Below are 20,201 nucleotides of genomic sequence, written 5' to 3'. Positions count from 1 at the left end.
GGCCTCTCAGGGTAAAGGAGTTTTTGAATCTGGGACAAAAAAAGCAATCCAACAACAAAAAACCCACATCACTGTCAAACAGTTCATGTGAAAACTTCCACACATCTGATGCCTGATGGTATGTGGAAAAATATAAAAAAATTCTGCTAGTCAGAAAGGACTTTCAAAGAGAAGTAATAAAAACAAAAATTTATGCATAATATTTTTAACCTAAGTAAGTATGTATTTAATATTAATTTTTCCAGTACAAGGCATCATTTGATGTGTTAGTCCTAATGGATTTGTTTTAAGAATTCCTGGCTCTGCAGACGTATTCGTGAAGGAATGCAGAAGTCGTGTAAGAAAGATCTGATCTTCCATATCTGGTCTTTGCGCTCAGGAAGGAAGGCTGGGGAATTTAAATAAGTTTCTGTATATTATCCAAGTACGAGCAAAAGGGATGTTAATACACACATGAGTAGACCAGAAATCAATAGAAATGTATGAAGTAGAAGAAAAAACTAATATATTTTCAATACATTCCTAAATTCCAACTAAGTGGAAATTATCACTTGAAAATAGCGAGGGTCCTACTAAATACATATTTAAAAATCTTATAGGATACAAGTGTTAGTTGGCTTAAGCCTTTCGTTTTCTTTTCCTTGCATTTTATTCTATCTGAAATTAGGTTCTGATTGTCTCAGTAGGAGACTAAGGCAATATTTGTAGTAATTATACTACTTTGAAGGAAGTCTATGAAAATAACTGTGTGCTGTTATATTTCTTTTCACAACTCTCCAAACACCATTAATGAGGAATCAAAAGTGCCCTGCAATCAGAACAGTAATATAAATACCCACTCACCCTCCTGTGCAGCCAGCACAAACAATGAATACAAGTTTCCTGACTAAACAAATATGCTTTCTACTTCCTGTTCTATTGGTAGGAACACGCCAAATGTGGGAGGCAGCCATGAATTTGGTCCACTGAAACAGCTTCTTTCAATGTGCTTGCTGTTAGTTGTGTTTCAAAGAACACTTTGTAATCATCCCTGACAACTGCCTTCCAGAAGGGAAATACTGAAACATTTAAAAACACAAGTGTTTAGAAGCAAATTGAAACAGCATAACAATAGTGAAGAGGTTTATGATCTTTGAGATCTACCACCAAGTGAACGGGGGGGGGGGGGGGGGGGATTTGTTGAGGACCAAATATTTTATAAACTCCTTCAGAAAAACCAGGATTTGTTTCTGTGAACATGGGCAGGACCATATGTTTAACATGTCCCTCAGACAGCTTATGAATTGCTTGATAACTCCTTCTTCTACACCCAAGATGAATGCTTCATCTGTAATATTCCTTTCTGTGAATGCCTTGGCTAAATTGTGTATTTATTAAACTTCAGTTAACATTTACTCAGGTTATTCACCCGCCTGAAATTCCTTCCCTTTTCTTCTCAGCTTAGCAACATATTAACAGGTCCAGAAGTATCTATGGATTATATAAACCACCAACGATCCAGCCTTTGCCCCATATATTATGAGACTAATATTTTTAAAATCTAAAATATTAACTCATATGTTGCTTTGCATTGTATTTCAACTTTTACTATACATGTGTCTTTCTTACCCAGCCTGATTTTGGTCTTTGGGGGCAGAGACTATATATTATGCCACTCGGGGTCTCCAGAGGATCCAGTAATATATTCCTAAACATTGAGTGAGATACAGAATGCTCACTTTTCTGGTTAGTGAAAGACCGACACAGGTCCATAAACATAATTCCCTGTAACATCATTATGACGTTCCAACATTATCAAATGAGTTAAGCAACTGAAAATGCTAAAACCCCAGTATTTTTTAACTTTCATTTTTCTAAAATTTCATTAATGGGGCAAAACACAGCATATTCGTACATATATACATAAATCTAAATCTATGTTTACAAGCTAGAAATTTACTAGCTGGACAAAATACTAACACTTATGTTGATAAAAAATAATTTCTTGCATTGAGGTATTTTTTACATGAACATGGTGAAACGTGTATCTCCACCACATACTATATTATTGAAATCTCTTCATATCCATCCAGTTTGGTAGGGTTTCTAACATTGGAAGATTATATATATAAATACATTCAAGGTAATATGCTCAAGTTTTAACTCCTCACCTGGAACTTTCTCTACCAGACCACCTTTTGTACCTGATACAAAAGAGCAAAAGACTTAATATTTGGGAACCTGGAGAATGGGCAATCATTATCCTCCCTTGATACATTTTATTCTATAGGGGTCCAACTCTGGAGTCATAACATCAAAGTCATCCAATCTTTTCAGTTTCTTCCTTCCTCCTCCTAAACCCACAAACTCTCTAAAACCTCCATGGTTTCCCTGAATTAGCACTTGTGGATATAGCAGTGAGTAGGTGAGGTTAGGAGAGCTATTTTGCATTTGATAGTTTATAATTTTCAGACTATTATGAAACTGTGTTGGTCATGCCATTTATGCGTGTGTTTCCGAGTATCTTATTTCCACTACTGACTAGATGTGTATCCTTGAACACATAACTTAAAACTCTTGATGCTTCAGTTTCTTATATATGAAAATAGGATAATAGCTACTTCAGAAGTTTGGAAGCTTGGAAGGATTAAATTGAAAATTCACCTAAGGCACTTTATGAATACATAGTGAGGACTTACTTCGTGTTAATTATGATGATGAGAATGTTGAACTGCCCCATCCTGCATGTACATGTTCACTGTAACTGATTATGCCAACTCTACAAATATGCAATGATCTTCATGCCTGAGAAATCAGAACAAAGATAGTGGGAAATCAGTTTGGAGTCTTTAATCTCTTGTTCTACTTCTTGCTTCTATTTCCTTTAGACATCTATATTTTCATGAGAATCCTAAGACCCTTTCTAAATTAGCATACAGAACTAAATCAAAAGACTAGGCAAAGCTATAGCTTGACATTATATGAAAAAAAAATCCTTAATGTGAAATGGATTTTACAAGAATATGTTTTTATTTTCCTACTGATGATGGATTAATATTAGGAAATCAGAGGGGGAAAGAATGCCATTTGTGAACTTGTTGTATCAGTCAGGATTCCAGCAGGAAAATTGACTCCAGCAGAAAAACAGGATATACCCTAGACATTTTTTTAATGCAAAAGGGGACATAATATAGGGAATTTGATCCCCACAAAATCATTTGAAGATCTGGTGAAGTAAAACAACAACAACAACAACCACCACCACCACCACAAAACCCTACTGTTTGCTCTCTGGTTTGATGCCAGGTTTCAGGAAGTTGCAAGAATCACAAGAAACCACTGCTGATAATCACAGCTGCCTGAAGCATAGTTAGGTGGTTCATCGGCAAACACTCTGAGAAACTACAAAATCTCATGCCTACCACTTGGCAAACGTCTATATCTGTTTACTTTTGCTGAAGATGCGATAATCTCATATATGTGTCTCTCACTGGTGAATTCTAAATCCCGTTTATAAGACATGTTTTTAAAGGTAGTTTGAAAACTTCCAGGCCCTGGGGTATATGAAAGAACCTAAGAGATTAAGTGAATAAATGCTGTTTGATTAAAAAAAGAAGTCTAGGGGCACCTGGGTGGCTCAGGTGGTTAAGCATCTAACTCTTGGTTTCGGCTCAAGCCATGATCTCGCGGCTTCATGGGTTTGAGCCCCGCATCAGACTCTGAGCTGGCAGCGCAGAGTCTGCTTGAGATTCTCTCTCTCCCTCTTGTTGCCCCTCCCCCACTTGTGCTGTTTCTGTCTCTCGCAAAATAAATAAATAAACTTAAAAAAAGAAAGAGAAGTTTATCCAGCACAACCCACTCCTTTGGCTACTTATCATCCATCCATACCTACTAAATAAATATTGAAATTTGTAAACAACAGTATGCTTACATTTACCATAACCCAACTATCCTTCAATTAACAAAGACTGACTCATCCTGTCTCCAAAGAATGAAGACCAGAGTCCCACCAGTCACCTTTATTCATCTCAAGTTAATGATCATTACTTTTTTAGTATAGTCACAACCCTTTGATATCCTGGCATCTGAAAACAAAATTAAGAAGATGACCACCATCGATTTATATTTTATTATAAAATAGTAGGAAAAAGGATAGTTTAAAGGAAAAAAAAATAGATACTTATACTATAATAGCTTTGGTTTCTGCTATTGGTTACAAGACCACAGTTTATATTTATGACACCCCTCTTGCACTACCCGTCCTTGCTCCCATTGTCTTCAGTCACATCTGAATGGCCATGCTTATTTATTTTAATTTTTGGAGGGTCTGAACCCTTATTAGTCCTACCCACATTTGATGGCTGCAGTTTTCCATTAATTTTTATCACTGAACCTACAAGTACTAAGAAATATGCACATGATCTCCTGGGCTCTAGATGTAATGCCCTCTGCTCCTATTGTGTAGCCTATTTCCCCCTGATCATCAAAACCAAGCATCAAAACTAGACATTCTCTTTATATTTGGTGATTTAGTGGTATGAATAGACTAATACAGCCAGGTCAACACTCTCAACATCTAGTGCATTGAGATTCATAAGACTCTTACTGTGAACCATCTTAAAAGCATTCCTCCATTGAAACCAAGATCTCCAACTAGCACAGATCTAAGGCAATGTCTATTCTCTAGATGTAAGGTAATTTCTATTCTATAGGAATAGAAAGCATAATTTTTGTCAGTTAATCATCAGTCTATGGAATCACCCAAACTTCTACCCTTTGTTTCCCAAACCAACATTAGGGGTTTCTGTTGTTCACAGAGCTATTGGAGAAACACCACCACATTTTGGGTACTTGTTCATAGATTATACTATTTTTTGAAGGACAATGCTCCAACCTATAAATTGTCACCAGGCCAGTGCTGTCTTGGGTCTTTACCAGGTCATTTGACTACTCATTAAGCCAGCTGCTTTGGGTGAATGAGTATATAGTAATACCAATAAATTATGTGCCTACAAGAATATGATTTTTTTTCTGTAAGAAGGAGTTCTTAAGTCAGAAGCAACATTGTATAATATACTCTGAAGGTAAGTAAGAGTTTCTTTAAGTCTAGGCAAGAGAATACATGGAGAGTAGATGAGAGATGGAGAAACACGTATATAACCTCTAATTTTATTTCAAAAGCTAGAAGCTAGAAACTTGAAATCTGTACACCCATTTTATTATACCTTTTAAAACATATGTAGATATAAATTCCATTGTGTGTATGTATGTATATATATATATATATATATATATATATACACACTCAGATATATATATGGATAAATAGATATAGATATAGATATGGCACACTTCTTTATCCATTCATTTATTTATGGACACTTGGGCAAAGACTATGTTGTGTGTATATGTATATACACACACACAATGGAATATTACTCAGCCATAAAAAAGAATGAGATCTTGCAATTTATGACAACATGGATGGACCAAGAGAGTACAATGCTAAGTGAAATAAATATGTCAGAGAGAGACATAACGTATGATTTCACTCATATGTAGAATTTAAAAAACAAAACAAAAAAAATAGAGAAACAAACAAAAAAAACCCCCAGATTCTTAAATACAGAAAACAAACTGGTAATTGACAGAGGGGAGGTGGGTGGGGGGAAGGATGAAATAGTTAAAGGAGATCAAGAGTACACTCATCTTGAGTACTGAGTAATATATAGAAATGTTGAATCATTATATTGTACACTTAAAATGAATATAACACTGTATGTTAATTATACTTCAGTTTTAATAGAGAAAAATATATGTAGGTATAAATTATAGAAAAAAATAGGAATTTTGAGGAGGGCACCTTTTGGGATGAGCACTGGGTGTTGTATGGAAACCAATTTGACAATAAAATTAATATATTAAAAAAAAGGAATTTTAATCTTTTCCAAAATAAAATTTGATATTGACAAATTTAAATCAGTTTCTTGCAAAGAGAGCTTCCATACATTCTTCTTATATGGAGATCACTAAAAATTCCCCATGAGTGTAGTCATTATCCGAACTGAGTAACTTCGATCATGTGAAGCTACTGTTATAAAGCAAAACAAAAAACAAACAAACAAACAAACAAACAAACACCAAAGAGATATTTGACCTGCAGAGGGAGGGAGAGAAGGATAAAGAGAGAATAAAAGAGAGACTGAGAAAAAGATATGTGTTATTTTCTTTATTGCAGGGATTCTTATCCCAGGGAAATTTTGTGAACATCTTAAAATTAAAGGACAGTGACCTATACATACATAGGAATTTATCTGGAGAGAAGGCAATGTCACATTGTCGATGGAGTCTGTGACATAGAATAAAAGGTTAAAAAAACACACATGATTCCTCATTGGATCAATAGTTAGCATGAAATGGCTGAGTAGTTTTATCTCCTTGGTTTCAAGCAGGTATAGCGCATGTCCTGTTGCGCAATTACCAGGTTCAACTAGACATGTTTTTATTTATTTTTATCTTTTTCTTCTTTCCCCGCTCTTTTCCAATATAATTTTCTACCTACTCCAATATAACTGTTGTAGCAATACAAACTATTGCTAATTTAAGGTGCAAAAGCTAGTTCTGAGGTTTCAATATAGATTAAAATTATGTGTTGTTAATCAGTCTTTTATTAAACAAGTTTTAAATTGTCTGGTTAGTGCCAAGTATTGCATTAGTCTCTACAGATGTCAAAGCATCATTTGTTTACTCAATGAATTTTCAGCCTAGTAAAAGGATAAACATTTTAAAGTAACAGTAACAAAACAGTGCAGTAAATAGGGGAATGAAGGTGTGTAATACTATTTTTTTTTTTTTTTGGCTGGCTCTATTTCCTCATTTTCCTCCATTTCTCAACTTCCTTTGACACTTCTTTGGTCCAGCCTCTACAGATAAAATGCTATGAAAAAAAATTCAATGATTTCTTGGTTACTTGATTCAAAGAAAAAATTTTTCCTTCTTTATTTTACTTGCTCTTTCTGTAACATTTGACATTTTCATCAGTCAGTGTTTGGTCAGGGAAACAGAATCACTTTTGAGTTTTATGAAACACAGGATTTGTTATAGGAGTTAGATCTCACACAACTGTGGAAGGATCTGCGGAAGTAAGGTGTGGAAATAATCGGAGAAGTCTCTAACCAACCCTACCACAGGTGGTTAAGTTGGAGCACTCGGGAACCTGAGACATCGGGTGTATCTTGCTACTGGAGTATGGACTGAGAAAGGAAGAGTCGCTTAATAGATCCATAGAAGACTGCTGTCCTATGGCTGGTAGTGGATCTGGGATCACTCTAGGGATTGCTGTTTGCATCACTACAAAGTTGGAATGAGAAAGAAGAGTTGGGTGCAGAGCAGGAAGAACAAAGACAAGCTGGAACTTGCTAGAACCTCTGTACCTGTCTCTCACCAAATTTAACCACTACACCTTTAAAGAGAGCAATGGTGTCATTTATACTGCTGCCTTCCAAATCTTGTGCACATTTCTCTTTGGGAAACAATCACCCATACAGGAAAGGAGATTCCAGGAAATACAGGTCCAATTTAGGTTGAAACTGTGCAAAACCACCAAACTATCATCTCTTTCCCCTTTAAATTAATCTCCCACCTGGATTTCAAGAGCATCACTTCCCCTCTTCCCCTTACTGCCTTTCTGACTGCTTCTTCTTAAAGATAAATAGAGACATGGGTACGAATATAAATATGGGTATGTATGTAGATATATATGGATATGAGGATTAATTATATTTAGGTTTGGATTTACTTAGATATGTTTAGATAGGTTATAAAATGATCCAAACCAATTAGATCACTTAGCAAATATTAGGTTCTTTTAGGTAATATTAGTAGACTCTGTAAGCAGTTATGTGGGAACTCTACATTCCATTTTCTTACAACCTTACTAATAGATGCTTATAATGAAAAATAAGGTCTCAGAACAAAATTCTACCAAATTTACAATAATATATTAGCAAAATGATCCTCCAAAGATCTTGCAACCTGTTATGTAGCTTGGAGAAACATCCAGTCTCTGCCTAACTACACTGATTACCACGTTGCATGAGAGGATGACACCAAGGTGAATACAATAGCATTCTGATGGCTTATCAAGTCAACCTTGGAATAGAATCCACTATCTGATTTCTCCAGGAAGAGAAACATAGGACTAAAACATAGGGCTAGTTGTGAGACTATGGACTTTGCCATCCTACAAATGGCACTACAGTGCTGGGCTTACTGGAAATTTATACTTCATTTATTCAAGGCAGTGAGGGTTCTACAATATTTTAACCATGCATCTATCTTAGACAACTCTCATTTCAGCAATGGTAATGAACAAACACTCTGGGGAATATTTCAATAGATATATTTTAAATGTTAAGTAGCCATTTTGGGGTGCCTGGGTGGCTCAGTCGGTTGAGTGTCCTATTCAAGCTCAGGTCAGATCTCACAGTTGGTGAGCAAGGATTGGGCTTGCTGCTGTCAGTGCAGAGCTTGCTTCAAATCCTCTATCCCCTTCTCTCTCTGCTCCTCCCCTGCTCATGCTCTCTGTCTCTCAAAAATAAACAAACATTAAAAAAAATAAATAAATGCTAAGTAGCCATTTTGAAAATGTTGATTCCTGGTGAAATTGATTTCAAATGCTAATAATCACACCCGAGATGTATATTAGAGTTCATTTGCATACGCACACCCACCCACACCCCCACCCACCCCCACACACACCTGTTTATACAGAACTATTGTAAAATAGATTAACATACTACCAGTATAATTATACATAATAGTAAATAATCTAGGTATAGCCATCTATAGCTGTATAAACTAATAGTTATGCTATTTATGTTTGGAAGGGCAGAAAAAACCAGTCCATTCTCAAAAATCTTTTACTATTTTTCAAGCAACATCCTACACGCAGACATAGGTAATGTTTATACATGCTTGAGACAATATCACTTCACAACCCTCTCTGGAGCTTCCCTGGTGTAATCTGAAATTAACCCCCATACACAGAGGGCAGGGAGAAGAAGAAAGAGGCAGGCCACATTGAGCTGGTAGGTGGCAGTTTTAATAAGCAATGGGAACTTACATATAACAATTGTCTTGGGCAGTAGCAAGGCAAATGGATCCCAGGGCCCACTTGCCAAATCTTAAAACTTTGTGTAAAAGGGTGCCTTAACTGGGTATAGTCAAGTACACTGTGCAGCAGGTATTCTCAACACCATATTATTATCTCAAGGCTATGCCCTTGGAGCTGCCCCTGGGAGCAGGAAAGGCAAGTGGAACCCATATTCCAAGGTCAGGGAAGGAAGTGAGGAGTCTCTGAGTAGGCAGGTCCAGCTCACAGGTCAACTAGTGGTCACATCTTTTCTATGACCTCCCACAACAGACAAGTTTAGCAATCCTTTCCAACTCTGCCTCAATTAATGGGCCATGTAGTCTTCCTAAATTAGAGTTCTGACCATGGGACATTTGCTTAAAAACATCTGATGTTTCCACTGTCCACCTCCTGTTATCATTGCCACACGTTTTAAAATTGCCAGTTCTCTATGCATAAACCACAAATAGATCTTTTCTTTTACCAACCCCAGATTTAACTAAGTTGGAAAATGCATCCTGCCTCTTAATCACTGAAGTTAAAAGTAGAAATATGTGTGGCCTAGACAGTGAACTTATGTGTTGCTCAGTCCCCTTCAGCATGATGAGTTTCTGTATTGCTGGTTCTTTATCTTCCTACTTTCTTTCTCCAACTTAGCCATGGCCTTCTATCCTTCCATGCTATGTGTCACCCCTCATACCTGACTAGTATCCTGAAGGAAACCTTGACCAATATAGGCTCATATCAGAGAGGTGTGAGGTTTTGTTGTTGTTGTTGTTGTTGTTGTTGTTTGGGTTTTTTTAAATGTGCTACAGATAGGTACATGGCCCTACAAGAACATAAAACATGGGAGGGAAAGCAAATCAACAGAGAGGGATGCTTTACTATATAAATACTATCACATAGAATTTGTATATAACTCAAAGTTACACAATATAACTAAAAGCTACCATGAGATTGTTTGACAGAATAATGTGTATTTTCTCATGTGTTTATGTTTTGATTCCCTAATAAAGTAAGAAACACTGAAAAAACACGAATTTCTCGAATCTCCCCAACGTTAGTTTCTTAGTATTATACTTACACCAATACTACGAAAATGACTTGCATCTATTAGAAACTCAATATTTTGAATATTTTAGATACATATCTAAATCTCATCTATGTAACATGTGATTTAGATATGTTTAAATATTCAAATATTTAAAATATGTTATTTAGATGAGGTTGAAATACTTTAGACATTTTGTGGATTCAGTGAAAGAGAAAGAAAAAACAGAGAATGGGTAATAAATTATAAGGTAACCAATCACTAATGGGATTGGAGAAGATTATTCCCTATGACCAAATAACTAGGTAAAATAAATAAAGAAGTTAAAACCAATTAGATGTATATATAGTATGGGAACATTTATAGCGACCTATACTGTCGAGATTAGAGCCTAATGACACCTGAAACAAATGTAGCATGTGACTGCATCCAGTTAGAACTGAATATATTGATGTGATTTTGTTCAAGCTTATTTTTATAAAGAATACATTCTGATTTAATGAAATGTAGTTCATATTGACTTTCTATCCTCATCCATTTTCATTAGATGTCTTAATAATTGCAAAAGTTTATTGAACCCATGAGTCATCCTTTCTTCCAAGCCTCCATTTCTTCAGGCAAATTATAATTTTCAATATTCAAGTTCTCATTTTCCATCTGATGATTTGTATATTACAAATAATAAATTATTGAAAGCTATTATTTATGTTTTGTGGCTATGTAAGACAGGCACTTTGGTTTCTGTGGTGTAGATTGAACTGGCTTTCCCTCCTTTGCATTTATGTCTGGAATTCTAAATGCATGATGAATCTGAGACTTGAGTCTAGGCTGTCTGGTCTATCATGTTAACAAATCTCTTCATGGGATATTTGCACTAATTAATTGATGATTGGTAAAGCTTATCCAGTGATGTACCATAGAGACTGCAGAAAAAAGAATTTGGGAGAGTTTATAGGCCTTCCAACCTTCTCGATTATATAGGTATAAATTTTTAAAAAATTGTTTCATACTTACAATGTCCACTCAGACCATCTGCATTATTCTCAAAGATTCCTGACTTTTATAAACTATAAAATCATTTACACTATAAAATGAAAAACTGTTTTCTTCAAGATTCATCCTGTCAAAATTCACGGTGGTTATGATTATGTAATAGGTCAGTTTGATAAAATGTCCCTGTGATCTGAGTAAGGCAAATAATTAGAGTCACTTGTTTTGCAATCCACTTTTACATTGTTAACCTTCTAGTTAATTCATCATATCACAGGCAAGAGGACTGGTACAGTAAGTGGAGCCTGGATAGGCCGGGGGTCTTTGGCAACAGACAGCCTAGGTTCAAGTCTCAGATTTTCCTGTTAGTAGCTGTGTATTCATTGTCTAGTTGTTTAACCTCTCTATGCCTCCATTCCCTTAACTATAAAATAGGGATATTAATTGTCAATAATTTACAGGCTTTTACAAAGATACAAGAAATACGAGTAAAACTCCTACTGTGTTGGTAAGACTGTCTGGCATATAATAGGCACTCAGTAAAAGTCGCCTATAAGCTGAATAGCAAGCTTCTCTGGGCGCATAATACCAGTCCTATGCATTTCTGAGACATCGTCTCACATTTATTTTTTTACAGTGTTCCAATAATAGCCTGTCAAAGAAAAAGCCACAGGGATTTTGTCTTTTGGTTGGAAAAATATTTAGCAATTTTTTCCAACTCATAATTAACCAAAGATTTGCAATTTCTCTTTGTGAATTATCTGGCCCCTTTTATATTCATTCTTACTACTATTGTCTAACTTTGGGGCAATGCTCTGCCATTATTAGCTGTAATTGAGAGCCAGCTAGCTGAAAGAGGAGGAGAGAGGAGGAGAAGCCCAAATCAGTTTACTTCTGTTTCTGTGGAATCACCTAGTTAGAAGTTTAAATCTGCTGGCCGTTAGAAAGTTTTGCAAGTATCTATGGATTTAATATTTCTGTATTTCTGTTGTTCTCAAAGGATAAAAGAGTTGAAATTTGAGATTTTATCTTTTCTCTCACACTGAAAGGCATAAAACCTGGACATTCACAGCATAAGCATGTTTTTGAGGCATTCTGAAACTTCTAATTGTATGAGTCTGAGAGAAATCACTCCACTGTGTCTAAACAACAAAATAAAACATCAGCCTCTGGAGACTTTAAGTAGAAATCCTCTTGAAAGGGAAGCTGTTCTAATGCTTTCTCAGATCATTTATGTATAAGGGCTCTACAGACAAGCACACTATAAGTTCTTAAGAAGTCCATGATAATTTCAGTGATTCTGGTCCTTTCTGAACAGCCTATATGCTATCTTCCTTTCTGTGGGAACACTGCAAAGGAGTGGCTCTCTCTGGTAAAGTCTGCTTTTCTGCTGTACTGATGCCTCCCAGTGCAGAAACACTTCAGCCCTTGTCAGATTCTCCATTATAAGTTCTGGTTTTCAGCACTTTATAAATCATCTATAAATATTCACTTGTGGTAGGAAGAGACTTGACAGGATTTTCACAGTGATCATTTGAGGAATTATGGAAGAAATTATATCTTACAGTTGACATGTTAGAGGTGAGAAGAAAAGGAGAGTGTGTGGATGGAGCAAAATGAGCTATTGGGAAATTCACAAGTTTTAAGCCTTATTTTCACAATACAAGTTTATTGCTTATGATTTTATGGGACTCAAAGCAAATCCAAAAACGTTTTTAGCAGGACACCTATAAAAATAGATAAATGAGAGGGCATAAAATTTTGTACGTATGTTATTGAATCAAAGCTTCTTTATTTGGGGGAGGCACCCACTGTTTATCTTGGTGTTAGAAAACCATCTGTAAATTAAAGCAGGGGAATTATTTTGTTGCAGATTGGCAGCCACCCAGTTTCCTCAACATAGTTTGGCAAGACTTGGGATGGAGTACACACAAAGAAACCAAAACATATATTGGAAGAAGGAAAAATACTGAAAGCACTGAACTTGCAAGATTATAAAAGGAGCAAAGATCTAAGAGAATGTCATTATGGTTCTTTTCCCACCAAAAGATTCATTTTAGTTTTATGATAACACCTTGGGCACAGTTATTGTGTTTTTTTTAATGTTTTATTTATTGTTGAGAGAGAGAGACAGAATGTGAGTGGGGGAGGGGTGGAGACAGAGGTAGACACAGAATCCAAAGCAGGCTCCAGGCTCTCACCTGTCAGCACAGAGCCCGACATGGGGCTTGAACCCATGAACCATGAGATCATGACCTGAGCCCACGTCAGGCGTTTAATGGGCTGAGCCACCCAGGCGCCCCTGTTTTTTGTTTTGTTTTGTTTTTTTTTTTGCTTGTTTGTTTAGTTTTTGAAGAAAGAACTAGGTTAGAACAACTCTTTAAATAAATCTTGCTTGAAGAAAAAAAATGAAAAAGGAGGAGAAGAAAGAGAAAAAGAAGAGAGATGACAACATCACACATAAGCTGGTCAGTCCAATGTGACTACTGATTTGGGTGTGATGGAAGGCTTCTTGAAAGGCAGCAAACATGTTTGCCTTAATTAAATAAAGTGGAGGGGTGGTAGGAAGAGAGGAAAAGCCAGCTATGCTCAGAGAAAACTCAGATAAAGCAGTATACTTCAAAAGGTAGGATTTCTTTAAATGAGAAAAGGAAATATACAAGATGGTAGGAGACATGGATTTCTAAATGGATTGAAACTTAAATTGGATAAAATAACACTAAGACAAAACTTTTGAAGTTACAACAGTACCAATGCCTTATCATCTTGCAATTCTAAATCTCAAGGGACTGCAGACAATCTGTTTAAGCTAAAAAAAAAATAAATAAATAAATAAACCCATAAGCTAAATCATTGTGATCATTTTCATGTTCCCAGTAAACAAAACAAAATATGAAGAATATATATCTGCCAGGACAAAGGTCATATGATATTTAGGAAGAGATTCTAAACTGAAAATCACTGATTACAAGCTGTTGGCTATTTCATCCATTCTCCTTCGTATGAGCCAAACACATCCTCTTTACCTAGTTACTTATATGCAAGTAGAAAACATAATCTAGTTTTCCCTTTTTAAATATCTGGCAAACATTAATGTGTACTGAAGAAATTAGAAGCCCATAGCATACCAATAATCAGCTTTAAGAATGTAAATAAATAAAATTAGATAAATATAGTAATATGCAAAACTATCCCAAATCACAACAAATATCTTTTAAAAACCATTTCCATCTGAAGTGTACTTCTTCCTAAAATGCAAATATCAAATTAGCTTATCTCTAGATATATTTGAATATATCATTATTTACTCAATAAATATTAATATCTCAAAATAAATATTGAATATCTCTTTATACCAAGTATTATACTGCACACATGAAATATGAAGATAAATATGGCTCAATTTCTACCTTCAAAGGGCTTACAGTGAAGTGAGTAAGAAAGACAAATACTCATAACTGCAATGTGGTATGGTAAGAGCAATCCATACCCATTAGTGCTGTTTCTGATCATTGTTGTAGGCAAAGACAATGAAGTCACCCACTCTCCTTTTTCTACTTCTAAGAAAGTGGTTCTCAGATTCCAAAGTTCATAAAAATCACCTTGGAAGCTTGTTAGAAGATAAGAAAGTTAAAATGTTAAAGTCACACAAACACTGTTAGATTCCAGTTCAGTAGATGTGGCCATGTCCAGGTAATTCTGAGTCAGACGAGTCACTTTGAAAAACACTGATAAATAGTGCCCTAGCCATGAACAGATGTGTTCCCTAAAGGAGTCTGGTATGGGAAGGGAGCCCAAGTGCAGAAATCTAAAGACCAATATTTAAGAACTGAATAACAATGGCAACCAAATGGCTCTTATGTGTTGCTTTTGTCTCCTAGACTTTGAGAGCCAATGTGTCCAATTTTCATTGCAACTCTTCTCTGGAATCTCTGCTCTTGGTCATGAATGTCTTATCCAATGCCTTGTATCTGAGGAAGTTCCAGCCAGTCGTGGGGAGAGCCTATGATACCAGAGGGAGTCTCAACACTATTTTCAAGGACATATTTGGAATCCCAAATTGGAATTTTGACCATACTTTCCCATATAAATATCATACACCTGGTAAATTCTGTGAGACTGTTGGTTATGTTCTACTTCAACTATAACACAGATTTAATGTGTCTGATTAGCCTAGCATGAAACCAAACCAATTAGCCATAATTTTAATTCTATGATAAAAAGTTCTCAGGTGTGAAGGTGCATCCTGTGGGAGATTAAGCTTTATTCACCCTCCCTCACTCTTAGATGAGTATTTTGCTGATATGACAAAGAAGGTATCTCCTTTTTATGCAAAGGATGCATCTCTTATGTGTGGAGGGTGTGGGTTACCTGACGACAATATATAAACAAGTCTTCAGCATTTAGAAGTTATAGGTTCCCACTGAAGACAATCAACTTTCATTTTCCAGAAAAAAAGACCAAATAAATTTTTTGTGTTCTAAAGTCTAAGAGTGGAGGCTATAAAATCCTAAGGGAAGACTGCTTTTTGTAGGCAGACTACCATCAACCAGTAGATTCTGACCCACATTAATTAGCACTAATATATTGGATTACTACCCATAAATTATTGTCATTTAGGAGGGACAATTCCATAAACACCACTAGATCCTACAAATAATGGACCTCACTGAACATGTAACATAGAGAAGTAGTAGAAAGATGCCAAGACTTGTCACAGACTCTGAGTCTGGAGTTCTCTCTTGTCCAGCAAGAGAGCAGACACAGAATTGAATATGAGAGAGGCTAATGTCCAGGAGGAGACAGGAGCCCCAAACAGGGGTTTTGTCTCCATATTTATTGAACTCACGAGATATTACCTGTGGTGAACATGAAGAAAATAAGATACTACTCACGTGGTGAATGTGAAGAAAACAAAGTCTTATACATGTGAACGTGGAGAAAACAATCAGACAGTAATCATTAACTTGGGTGTGTAAGAAGCAAAGGGTTTGGGGAGGGGCGGGCAAATGGAGTTTGTGATCAAAGTACAATAGTATATTGACGTCAGATGGAAAGTACTCGTGATCCCATTACAATATCTCGCTAGCTCACCTCAAGGTGTTTTCGCCCCATGGTGGCGGCTTTCAGCCCCAAGCTGTTTTCTAACCCATTTATGTAAGTAAAACCTACTTCCCCCCAAGGACCTTCATGCTTATATTCTTGGGCTCAGCTGTGGCATAGTGAACTGGTGAGAGAGATGTAGATATCACTATTACAGGAATATAAGCAAATAACTTAAAAATGAATTTAGAGGGGCGCCTGGGTGGCGCAGTCAGTTAAGCGTCCGACTTCAGCCAGGTCACGATCTCGCGGTCCGTGAGTTCGAGCCCCGCGTCAGGCTCTGGGCTGATGGCTCGGAGCCTGGAGCCTGTTTCCGATTCTGTGTCTCCCTCTCTCTCTGCCCCTCCCCCGTTCATGCTCTGTCTCTGTCTGTCCCAAAAAAAAAAAAAAAAAAAAAAAAAAGAATTTAGAATCCCACTTAACCTGTAGTACCATTTTATTGTTCTAAAAATCAATGATTGGGGCGCCTGGGTGGCGCAGTCGGTTAAGCGTCTGACTTCAGCCAGGTCACGATCTCGCGGTCCGTGAGTTCGAGCCCCGCGTCAGGCTCTGGGCTGATGGCTCGGAGCCTGGAGCCTATTTCCGATTCTGTGTCTCCCTCTCTCTCTGCCCCTCCCCCGTTCATGCTCTGTCTCTCTCTGTCCCAAAAAAAAAAAAAAAGTTGAAAAAAAAAATAAAAATCAATGATTTTTTTTTGTTTAAAGGGTATTCCATATATATATAATTCCATATATATGGAATTCCATATATTATATATATTCCATATATATATATATATTTATTTATTGTCAAGTTGGCTAGCATACAGTGTATACAGTGTGTTCTTAGCTTCAGGAGTAGATTCCCATGATTCATCACGTACATACAACACCCAGTGCTCATCCCAACAAGTGTCCTACTCAATGCCCATCACCCATTTTCCCCTCTTCCCCACCCCCCATCAACCATCAGTTTGTTCTTTGTATTTAAGAGTTTCTTAAGATTTTCCTCCCTGTTTGTATTTTTTTCTTCCCCTTTCCCCATGGTCTTCTGTTAAGTTTCTCAACTTCTACATATGAGTGAAAACATATGATATGTCTTTCTCTGACTTATTTCACTTAGCATAATACCCTCTAGTTCCATCCATATTGTTGCAAATGGCAAGATTTTATTCTTTTTTATTGCCAAGTAATATTCCATTGTGTATGTATGTGTGTGTGTCTGTGTGTGTATGTATGTGTGTCTGTATGTGTGTGTGTGTCTGTGTGTGTGTGCATCTCACATCTTCTTTATCCATTTATCAGTCAATAGACATTTGGGCTCTTTCCATGATTTGTCTATTGTTGATAGTGCTACTATAAATATTGGGGTACATGTCACGTGTCCCTATGAATCAGCACTCCTGTATCCTTTGGATAAATTCCTAATAGCACGATTCTTGGTCATAGGATAATTCTATTTTTAATTTTTTGGGGGAACCTCCACACTGTTTACCAGAGGCTGCACCAATTTGCATTCTCATCACCAATGCAAGAGGGTTCCCCTTTCTCCGCATCCTTGCCAACATCTATTTTTTCCTGAGTTTTTAATTTTAGCCACTCTTATCAGTGTGAGGTGGTATCTCAATGTAGTTTTGATTTATATTTCTACGATGATAAGTGATGACAAGCATTAAAGGATATTCTTGATCACCTTTTGAGTTCTCTGTTCCAAGCACTTTTATGATTTTTAAAAAGAGACTCACACACACACAAAAATAGGGAACATGAACATGACAAGGACTTTTCTTGTTAATGGAAACAAGTTCAAATCTGAGGTCTTGGCCCTTTTTGCATTTGGGTAGCCCTGGCACTCAATCATAGAGAGTGGGGATGCCCCTTGTATATTAACCTTTTTTTCTACTCCAGTTTGGCTGTAAGATATCATCCATAAATTGAAGGGATGATTATATCATGGCAGAGTAACTTACTCTACTTGAGTTTTTTAAAATCTTGTCATTCATTTGATGAGAGATTTCCTATCAGTGAGCACCTATCAAAAGGCACAATTAATAAAAACTTTCATATTAATTTGAAATAGTGATTAGGAAGGACAAATTCCAATGGGGTTTCTTGTTCTTAATGTATATGAAGGAGAAAGTTTAACAGGACTTTAACTAAAGGCATCAGAAAGAGAACTCTACTAAACGGCATAGAACCCAAATGTGAGCAGTCACATAAATCCATCAATGACCATTTATGTCAACAGGTTACTTCACAAACCCACTGGGGGTTGGTGCTCAAATAGTTTACATTTCAAACATTAAGTAATTCAAAATTGTCCATTCCTTTGGATTCTCAACAAACCCCCAAATTTCATAATCAGAAACATTTCCCCATAGTCATCTACTGTACAAAGGGGAAAAGGGAAAATATGTGAATGAAATTTAAAATCATAAACAGAAACACCATAGCTTGTTTGGGTAGCAATATGGGAAAGAGAGATTGCTCAATAAGTTCACTGTTTTGATATTCCTTTAAAACCCTTCACCTGTCAATTTTCTTTTTTTTTTTTTTTTTAATTTTTTTTCAACGTTTTTTATTTTTATTTTTGGGACAGAGAGAGACAGAGCATGAACGGGGGAGGGGCAGAGAGAGAGGGAGACACAGAATTGGAAACAGGCTCCAGGCTCCGAGCTATCAGCCCAGAGCCTGACGCGGGGCTCGAACTCACGGACCGGACCGCGAGATCGTGACCTGGCTGAAGTCGGGCGCTTAACCGACTGCGCCACCCAGGCGCCCCTCACCTGTCAATTTTCAATATCAACCTTTTTCTAAAGCTTGTTTATACCAGGAGAAAATTTCTCACTATATTATTTTTTTTAAAGTAAATGCAGCAGAAAAGAATGTTTATTAGATGGAAAAGATTTGGGAAAGGAAAAGTGTTGATCAAAAGTAACTATTTCTCAACAAGTCAGGTTGGAGCACAGGGATGCTATCAATAACTGAATCTAGGAGATCAAACTCATCTTCAACTTTTCCTCCTCTCTTGTCTTTCATTTCTATTGCTTCCTATTCATTCTATTATTCAAATCTGGTTTTTTTTTGATAATGAGAAGGGAAGGGGAGAAGGAGAGAGAGAGAGAGAGAGAGAGAGAGAGAGAGTGAGAGTGAGAGAGGGAATGAATCTTAAGTAGGCTCCACGCCCAGCATGGAGCCCAAATGGAGGATTCAATCTCACAACTGTGATATTGTGGCCTGAGCCAAAATCAAGAGTTGGGGCACTCAACTGACAGCCGCTCAGGCGCCCTGCAAATCCATCTTTAATCTCACTCTTCATCACCATTTCTGTGATCTTCATTATCTTTTACCCACCTCCAAACATCCCATCTTTCTTCACTCTTTTCTGAGCTCTCCTGTTACTTTTTGGGGGGATAACATCTTTATTGAGAAATAATTCACAAATCATAGAATTCAACCATTAAAAATGTACAATTCAATGATCTTTATAGTATATTCAGAGTTGTGCAACCATCACTACAGTTGATTTTAGAACATTTTCACCCAAAAAGAAATACGGTGCCCTTTAGCAACCACCCCACCTCCCCATTTCCCCTTAATCCTCTTAGCCCTAAGCAACTAGTAATCTACTTCCTGTTTCTATTAACTTGTCTATTCTGGACATTTCATATAAACGGAATCATAGCATATGTGGTCCTTTGTGACTGGCTTCTCTCACTTAGCATAATGTTTTCAAAGTTTATTCATGTTACAGAATGTAACATACTTATCCATACTTATTTATTCCTATTGCTGAATAATATTCCCTTATATAGATATACCCTATATTATTTATCCATTCATCAGTTGATAAACATTTGGAATGTTCCCACTTTTTGGCTATTATGAATACAATGCTCTGAACATCCATTTATAAGTTTTTGTGTAGGCATGTACTTTCATTTCTCCTGGGTACGTACCTAGGAGT

Source organism: Neofelis nebulosa, chromosome 14 (genome assembly GCF_028018385.1).
Source record: "Neofelis nebulosa isolate mNeoNeb1 chromosome 14, mNeoNeb1.pri, whole genome shotgun sequence".
Taxonomy (NCBI): domain Eukaryota; kingdom Metazoa; phylum Chordata; class Mammalia; order Carnivora; family Felidae; genus Neofelis; species Neofelis nebulosa.
The sequence above is the reverse complement of the archived record's forward strand: the minus strand, read 5'-3'. Positions refer to the sequence as shown.